This window comes from Adiantum capillus-veneris, chromosome 4 (assembly GCF_014529385.1).
Source record: "Adiantum capillus-veneris isolate H3 chromosome 4, ASM1452938v2, whole genome shotgun sequence".
NCBI classification, from domain to species: domain Eukaryota; kingdom Viridiplantae; phylum Streptophyta; class Polypodiopsida; order Polypodiales; family Pteridaceae; genus Adiantum; species Adiantum capillus-veneris.
The window spans coordinates 122766034-122774988 of record NC_140934.1 but is presented as its reverse complement, the minus strand read 5'-3'; the positions used below and the strand labels follow the sequence as shown (position 1 = coordinate 122774988).

The 8955-nt window shown below is 43.4% G+C and overlaps 1 pseudogene; it reads left to right on the top strand.

Annotated features, from left to right (window-relative positions):
* The first annotated feature begins 209 nt into the window (after positions 1 to 209).
* LOC147459925 (uncharacterized) lies at positions 210 to 1087 on the top strand (annotated as a pseudogene).
* The last annotated feature ends 7868 nt before the right edge of the window (positions 1088 to 8955 follow it).

Below are 8955 nucleotides of genomic sequence, written 5' to 3'. Positions count from 1 at the left end.
AGAGATAGATCTTTCAAATCCCCCCAAGGAGCATATATGTTTTAGTTAATGAAATGAGATGAGATGGTATTGTAGAGGAGTAGTTTCTTCTTGCATTAGACGGACGTACCAAGGTCCAACTTAGCGTACGAGCGGCAGTAATATTTTGAAAGGCGAAGCGGAGAAGCATTGGAAAGTTTTCGCTGTAGACGGGCATACCAAGCTCGGGTATGAGCGGCAGTATCAAAGACGAAGCGCAGCAGCAGCTCGTCTTGAGGTAATTAAGCCCCATCGGATAGATCTTTGAGGTCGTTCCTATGACGATAAAATCTTATCCTCTTCTTCTTCTTAATCTTCTCTTCTTCGTCTTCTTCTTTTCTCTCTCTCTGCCTGCCGACTCCCGTTACACACTTGGTGGCGCTCTCCATAGTGCTTCTCATGAGCTGCGCCCCGTGGGAAGCTGCGCTGGCAGACACGGCGGATGACGCCATCAACAACGCCACGAACGAACCAGGGGGACAGAAGTTCCAGCAGGTAGTGGGCTCAAGCGGGGCGAAGGCTATACTCGCATCAGCTTCAAAGTTCATACAGCATACATTTGGGTACGGGGGAAACTCCTCCTATCCGGAGAAGTATGTGCACAAGGTGACGCTGTACGTGGACGATGCGCCTCCAGCCGGCATTGTGGACTTTACAATTGGGCAAGAGATACATCTGTCGGAGAGGTACGTGGAAACCTACTCAGGGAAGGTGGCAGTGCAGGAGGTGAAGGGGGTGATATTCCACGAGATGACGCACGTGTGGCAGTGGAATGGGCAGGGCCGTGCCAACGGGGGCCTCATCGAGGGTATCGCCGATTACGTCAGACTCACTGCTGGATTGGCGCCATCCCATTGGGTGAAGCCGGGCCAGGGTGACCCACTGGGACCAGGGCTATGACGTCACTTGCTTGTTCCTGCAGTACTGTGACAACCTGAAGTCGGGCTTTGTGGCCGCCCTCAACACCAATTAGCTGGCGTCCGACTGGGACGTGGCCTACTTCGAAGACCTGCTGGGCCAGTCCGTGGACCAGCTTTGGGCCAACTATAAGCAAAAATACGGCATGTAATTTAAAGGCTCACCACAATTGTGATACAACTAACCTTAGGAGATCCGTTGACTTGACACCCATTATTCATAATCTGGCTATACATTTTATGCCATAAAAAAAGAAATAAATAATATCGCTGCAATAGCATTTTTAATTGATGCCTTGCAAGGGGCTACCGATCGGTCTGTCCCATTTCCATTTGTGCCCATTTGCCACAATCAGTCAAGTCCAAGGTGAAATCCTATCACTGCACTTTCTTTTTTTTCTTTTTTTTGAGAAAGGTGATAAATTTATATAGAAACAAAGCATAAACTGTTACATAGTCTTGAGGGTGTCCAACAGTAGGGGTTGGACACCCTCAGAAAACAGTTAGTAACAGTTAATCATCCTTAGTCTAGGTACGGTCCTGAATACAATTTGATGAGGATGGCTGACCATTGTTGCCATCTGACTTCCTTGAAGACACTTGAGAGAGGGCCTGGCAAGGCATCCTTCATCATATCCACTGCATACTTGTTTATCCTCTGAATTTCCCATTGCAGAGAGAAGCTTGGGTCTGAGAGTCTGCCCTGGAATTGGGCCTCATTCCTAGCTTTCCATACATGCCAAAGATAAGCTTCCCTCCAGTTATTCCATAGGGCAATGTCCATCCCTTTAGCCCAGCCGAACAACAGGTTGTTGGTTGTAATAAAAGAACTGTCAAATGTTGATATCCTGTTCTGGATCACCTACAAGCTGGTTGCATTGAAAGGGCAGGAGAAGAAAAGATGTTCAAGTGTCTCCTCTCCCTGCTGACATCTTGAACAAATACCATTAAGCTTCAAAAATCTCTTTGCTGTTGAACCAATCCATAAAGATCTGTGTAGAAGAAGCCAGAGCAAGAAGCTGATTTTTATGGCCCGTGGAAAGGCCCAAATACATTTAAACCTATACTGCCATTGCTTTTTACTCCAGGTGAGCTTCCACCTAGTGTTGAGCTTTTTCTTGAGGCCCACTGGCATATCACCTCTTGCACACATCTGATTGTATATTAACTTGGCAGTCCCCTTCAGAGATTGAGCTTTAGAGCAAGGCTTAGAGCTGATTGTCACTGCGGTCAGCATCTTTTCAATTCTGGTCTGGACCTCATCCGCTACTAACCTGGAAACACCAAACTCAAGCATCAAAGAGTTAGAGTTGAGCCACTGGCCTCCCTTGTATACATACTTCCAAGATCTGATGCCCTTCTTGAAGGTTATATGAGCCCTTCTTGACAGTTTCCACTTATGTATAGCAGCCATGTGCCCAATCCATATTGAATCTTGTAACCAGAAGTGATAGTTAGTAGTCAGAGATGAAGGCAGTGGGGAACTATGTTTTAGCTCCATCCAGGACTGCCACATTCTCTTAATCAGATAGGACCCCTTAGGTTTGACTGGACAGTGTGTGCAGATAACCTCCCTTAGGTTGAGATCTTGCCATGCAGGGAATTGCTGCAGTGAAAAATTCTGAATATGTCTGTTAATCAGGAGTGCCCAATAATCTTCAGAACCTGTTGCTCTGTAGATCCACTTTGTTGCTAACTTTTGACTCTGCAAGACAATGTTTAGAATCCTCAGTCCTCCATGTTCTTTAGGAAGGCAGCAGGTGGACCAGTTTACTTTAGCTACTTTATTGAAATCATCTGTCCCTCCCCACAAGAATCTCCCTGCAAGGTGTATGATCTTATTGAGCTGGGATTTGGTTAGTTTCCAGCAGCACAAGAAGTAAGTAAGAGAGGACAATATATAATGATTAAGAAAAAAAACCCTTGAGGACAAAGAGCCTTGCATACCCTGCCACCTGAAAATCTTGGTCCCGAATTTGCTAAGTATCCATTCAAATCTCTGTGTAAGAGTAACCTTGAACCCCATTGGGATCCCAAGCAATTTGAATACCTCACCATCTCTGATTTCCTTGCATCCTACATCCACAACAAATCTAGGGGTAGTCCCATCCATACACTTGAAACTAGTTTTGTGGTGATTTATCACTGATCCACTAGCCAGACCAAAAATGTTGAGACAGTCCAAGAATGCCTGTATAGAAGTCAAATCATTAGCCAAGATTGCATTGGTGTCATCAGCAAATTGTTGAAGGCAGAGGTGCTGAGTGGTGCTGGTAATCTGGATTCCTTTGATCTTCCCTGTATCCATGCAATGTCTAACCAACCAACCAATAGCATCAGAGCTGATAGCATACAGTAAAGGTGCTAAAGGGCATCCCTGTCTAATGGAGCAAGAGAGATAGATGTTCTCAGTTAGCTGACCATTGATTGCCACTCTGGCAATAGCATTTGCTAGAAGAAAATGCACATATTTGATGAACTTTTTTCCACAGCCTACATCATGCAAAGACTGAAGAATAAAATCCCATTCCATCCTATCATAAGCCTTGTCAAAGTCAATCTTGAAGAAGATGTAGTTCTGGTCTGTATTTTCTGCATGCTCCATTGCCTCCCGTAAAGTGATAATAGCGTCCAGGATATATCTTCCCTTTATAAATCCCTTCTGCTCCTTTAGAATAATCTGATCCATAAGAGGACTGCGCCTTCTAGCTAAAGACTGAGAGTAGACTTTGTATAGAGAAGTCAGAAAAGTGATAGGTCTCCAGTTAGACAGGGCATCTCTATCACCTCTCTTATGTATAAGTTTAACAACCCCAGTGTTATATCTAGAAGGAAGAGCTCCTACTCTAATAGCTTCTTGCCAGACTAGCATAATGTGAGGAATTAGGAAGTCCTGAAATTCTTCATAGAATTCATTTGGCAGACCATCTATGCCAGGAGATTTGTCCTTACTAAAATGTCTGATGGTGTCTCTAAGCTCCCCTTCAGAAAGGGACTGATCAAGCTGTTGAGCCATAGCAGGTGTAACAGTTTTGTTTCTCAGGAGAGCAATTTTAGCTCTAGCTTGTGTGATGTTGGCCCCTCTTGAGGGAGGCTTAGAGAACACTTCAGAAAAAAAAGTATGAGTTGTGGACAGATTCTCCTTATGTGATTCAGCTGGTTTCCCCCTTCTATCCTTCAAAGGAGGTAAAAAATCCTTGGCCTTCTTTTCTTAAAGAAGGTCAAACATATGTTTTGTGGGTCTATCCACTTTTCCTTCCCAAAAAGTTCTATTCCAAGCAAGGGCACTATTAGCTAGAAGGAGCTCTTCCTGTCTAAGATCTTCCTTGAGGGCCAAGATCTCTGCAGAGGGGAGACTGTCTAGAGCCAGATTTTTCTCAAGCTGATAATGTCTACTATCATCATTCTTCTCTTTTTTCTAGTCTCTCTAGACTTAGTCTTGAGGTCAGTTAAAGCCTTAAGGGTGAGGGTTGTGGCCTGGTCCCAAGCTTTGAAGGAAGAAGAGGAATGAGCAAAGCTATCATTGAATATGGTTTCAATTTTATTCTTAACTATCTCTAGCTTGAAAAGAGATTTATCCGCATGAGGCCAACCTCCTTTGTAGTTATATTTACTTTTGTTCAAATCTAGAACAAGGGGAAGATGATCAGAGATAAAGAGAGAAGGGTGAGTCTTACTGGTTATCTGCCAGTGCTCCTGCACAAGCCCTATAGACATATATGCTCTGTCCAGCCTTGCTGCCCTGTAACACTCACCACCCTGCTTATTAGACCAGGTTAGACCTGATTCAACAGAAACATCCATTAGGTTGTGACTTCCAAGAAATTCTTCCCAGCATTTCTTCTCTGCTCCACTTACAGTTTGACCTTTTAGGTGCCATCTATCATTAATGTTCTCCACCATATTGAAGTCACCAATGATCATTAGGGGACGTGACAGAAATGTTAGTTCAGACCATAACCTGCATCTATCAGAGATTGAGTTAGATGCATACACGTTGACCAGAGTAAAATTAAAAGGGACAGACAGGGATATTGAAGCCCATTGTTGAGCTGGAGAACAATCATGCCCATACATAAAACCTGAAAGCTTTGTATTTAAACCAATAGCTGCACCCCCTCTTCTTGCATCATGGTCTGTGTGGAACCAGTTATATTGTGTACCTAATCTCTTGAGATTAGTTAGCAAAGCAGAGCCTTGAGCTTTGAGTTCCTGCAAACAAAGAATGTTAGGACATAAGCAGTTGTCCAGAAGCCAATTCTTGATAGCCATGGGTCTAGCAGGGTCAGTAAATGGATTACTTTTAGCTTTGGAAAATTCATTTTTTGCTGTTTTTAGGAGATTTGGGAATAGAGACTGAGATTCTGGTGGGATCTTTAGAAGATTCCTTTTTCCTCTTGGATTTGAAAACAGCAGTTAAGGGTAGCCTCTCCTCCTCAGCTTGGGTCATGAGAATATCCACTAATTGCTCTTGGGTTGCTGCAAGTTGGGATTTGAGAGCTTGGTCTTGTAACTCCAATTTTTCTTCAAAATACTGGTCCTCTTTACCTTTGTTTCCAGGGTGCTGGGAGTTTGGGATAGACTCCACCTTTGAATCTGATGAAGAAGTTGATGATAGACCTCTAGTTTGAGCCAAAGGACTATTAGGAGGTGTCATCTTGACTTCCTTGTCCTTTAACCCTGCAAGTGCTGGTTCATCTTCCTCAGGGTCAATTGTTGCCGGTTGGTCTTGAGTAGATCTTTTACCCATGAGTGGCTGAGAGTCTTCTTGCAAGTTGACTTTAGTCTCTACCTGTTGATCAGTGTCTTCATCCACATCATAATAAAAAGGATCAAACACATCAACCAACAGAGGACTAAAGTTGTTCTTGTTCCTGGAGGTTGAGGGTTTAGCATTTCTATTATTCTTGACAGTATTTCTTTTATGGACAGGTTGGAAACTATCATCCTTATTAGCAGGGGCATCCTCCAGATTCTCTTGAGGCTTCAATTCAGGATAGTCATAATAAAGTGACCTTGTTTCAGACAATGAAAGCAAGCATTTGGAAGATTCTTGTAGGCAACTCTTTGCAAGTGTAGGGATTTACCTGAGGAATCTTTTACGGGAATGCACCCTTTTAACTCAGAGTTGAGATTTCTATTTGCAGCTGTGGGTCCCATTTGGTATTGATGCCACCTCTGGATCTTTGTCCTAGAACTTTCCCTACACATTCTCCTATGTTTTTGAGCCAAGGGTACAACTCAATAGGTAAGTCAAGAAAGTCAACCCAAACTGAAGCTTTAGTGGGTTTAGGTCCCCTAGGGTCAAATCCCAGGTACCAGTTAAATACAGACATAGGCATATTTCTAATTATCCATTGGCCTTCATTGACGATCTGCAGGGCATAGTTTCGGTCCTCACAGAACATGAGATGATAGTTGTTAGGAAAATATTTCACCTGCGTGACTTTTATGTTCCTATTAGTCCACTGCTGTGCTATCCAGGTTCTTAATGTTTCTAGAGAGGGTCTACCACCATGGCACAAAGCTATGACTACCCTGTCCTGCAGCTGATTTTGCCATAGCTCCAAGTCTTTGACAGGGATGGTGACCCCTTCTGCAAATGGTTCTCCTTCCATGCAGTTGGGGTTTCCTTCTTGCTCTGACTCAGGGTTATCTTGCTCAAAGCCAGAGGGATGCTCCTCTGATGGGCCTTTGTTAACCACATTGGGGGCTACACACTCAGGGGCTAGGTCTATGGAATGAGGGGACAGAGGTCCAAGGCCCATAGTACCCTCATGGCCTTGTTGAATATTAGGGTTATTAAGAATTTCTTGAAACTGAGAAAAGATAGGGATACCTGAGGTCCTTGTGTTCTCGACAGTAGGGCGTGCACGGTCATGAATGACAGGCCTCGGCACGGTTGACCCAGGCAGTCCTGCCACTGCAGCATATGAGAGGGGGTGAGAGTTTGAAAGTCCACCTTGAGCTTGTCATGCATTGAGAGCCACCGGGCGCTGTGATTATGGACCTGATACTAGAGGTTGATTCATGACTTGAAATAGGGGGTTAACAGCAAGCATGCCTGCAGACATTGGTCCCGGAGGTCTGTGTGCAGAGGTATGCTCCATTGGAGCCACCGACACAAGGCCGTTTCTTAGTGCCTCTTGAAGTTCCATGTTCCTCCCCCCCCAAAAGGGGAGGGGGGTGAGTAGACGTAAGTCTTATCGATGCCTCTGAAGGGGGTAAGTGTGCGGCGATGGCTTCGAGATTTCTGAGAAGTGACACCTTTGCAGAGGGCCATACCACTCATGACCCGCAGACCTGTCGCAGATCTTGCAGGCCTCTTTTTTCTCGAAGCAGAATGGAAATTATCATTGCACTTTCTTACTATTGTCCTAGCAAGGTCTACAATGTTGTTGTGATTACGCTTCACAAATAAGGAGTAAAAATGAGCTATCTCTCTCTCCCCCCCCCCCCCCCCCCCCCCCCCCCCCCTTATTTTTTCATTTGTGGCTAGTACTTCAACACATAAGATCGAAAACCTCTTGATCCATGGCTAGGTGTAAAGGTTATCAGTTTGTAGATAGGCAGTTGGGCATGGCAATTACCTAAAATATTAGGGAAAGTCCAGCAGACATGGGTAAACCTAAAACAATGTGCTAAATCGTGTTCATATAATTTATTGATAATTTTTTCTTTTCTCAAACTGATTTCCCCTTACCATTACATACACTTAAGAGAGAGCCCTTAAATTATCTTTGAGTAAACTTAGGAGAGTGCACTTGGAGCTCTTATATGAAAACTCGACAATGTGTGTGGCAACGCCAATGTTCTCGATGTCCCTATATTGATAAAGGTAACTACCATCTGTCTACTTTGTATCTCTCTTTTTGTCAATTGACCGCTTGCTTGCCTACTTGCCAATGCTTGACATGAACTTTTATCTAAAAACTTGGAAACCAACATGTGGAAGGTAAAGTGACCATATTCAAGTGCTTTTGCAATAAATTTCTCTAGTTGTAGACAAAATAATATGCACGAAAGGACATATGCGAGAGCTGAAATACTTCTGAAAGGATTCCTTTACCCAATATAGCAAGCAAGGTGACACATTAGTTGCAAGGAGAGTTATCAATAACGTCGTTTGTAGTACGATCCATGTATTATTTGAAGATAACCACTTGACACATTTTATTGCAACCTACATTGCAATTGCATCTGGACATGTACAAATTCTAAAGAGCTTTGATTGGTTGGTTAGCCACAAATATGTGCTCCATCTTTGCATTTTCCACCATCAATCAAGCTCCTATCACTACACTTTCATACTATTGTCAAGCAAGTTATGTAATGTTATTGCGATTAGATTTCTCAAACAAGGAGGGAAAATAAGATTTCTCTATATAATATATATTTCAAAACTCACAATAGTGAGTGAAATTGAATTAAAAAGAACCAAAGAAATTACATAGGTAGCCCTACTCAACATCCGAGCCAAGTAATCAACCCACCATAGAGACAAAAAAGCCATAACCACCAAGACTAACAAAAGATACAGTCCGAATAGGGGAGACAAGCCCCGACACAAGTAGGATCCAAGTATAAACCAAAATAAGTCCGCCTAAGAGGGGATCATAACAATTGGGTGGATGCACGGTAGGGTGGACTAAAAAGCACTATCCCGGACATAGGTTTCTAGCACTAAAAAACTACATTTGTTGGGAGAACATTTTCTTATAAATATATGGGTTAAAAAAAATTATGAGTGTGTACCGACCCAGTAATGTAGGTAGTGAACCACAAAATAATTGGAGCCCATAGAGCAGAAACTAGTCTCTCTCTCTCTCTCTCTCTCTCTCTCTCTCTCTCTCTCTCTCTTTGTGTGTGTGTGTGTGTGTGTGTGTGTGTGTGTGTGTAATGTCTCTCTTGCTTCATTTTGCTAGAGATAGGGCATCACAAGATAGTCAGGCTTAAACGCAACTCCTTCTCCTTTAGCTTTAGTAAAGCTTCATTTTTGTGTGTGTGTGTGTGTAATGTC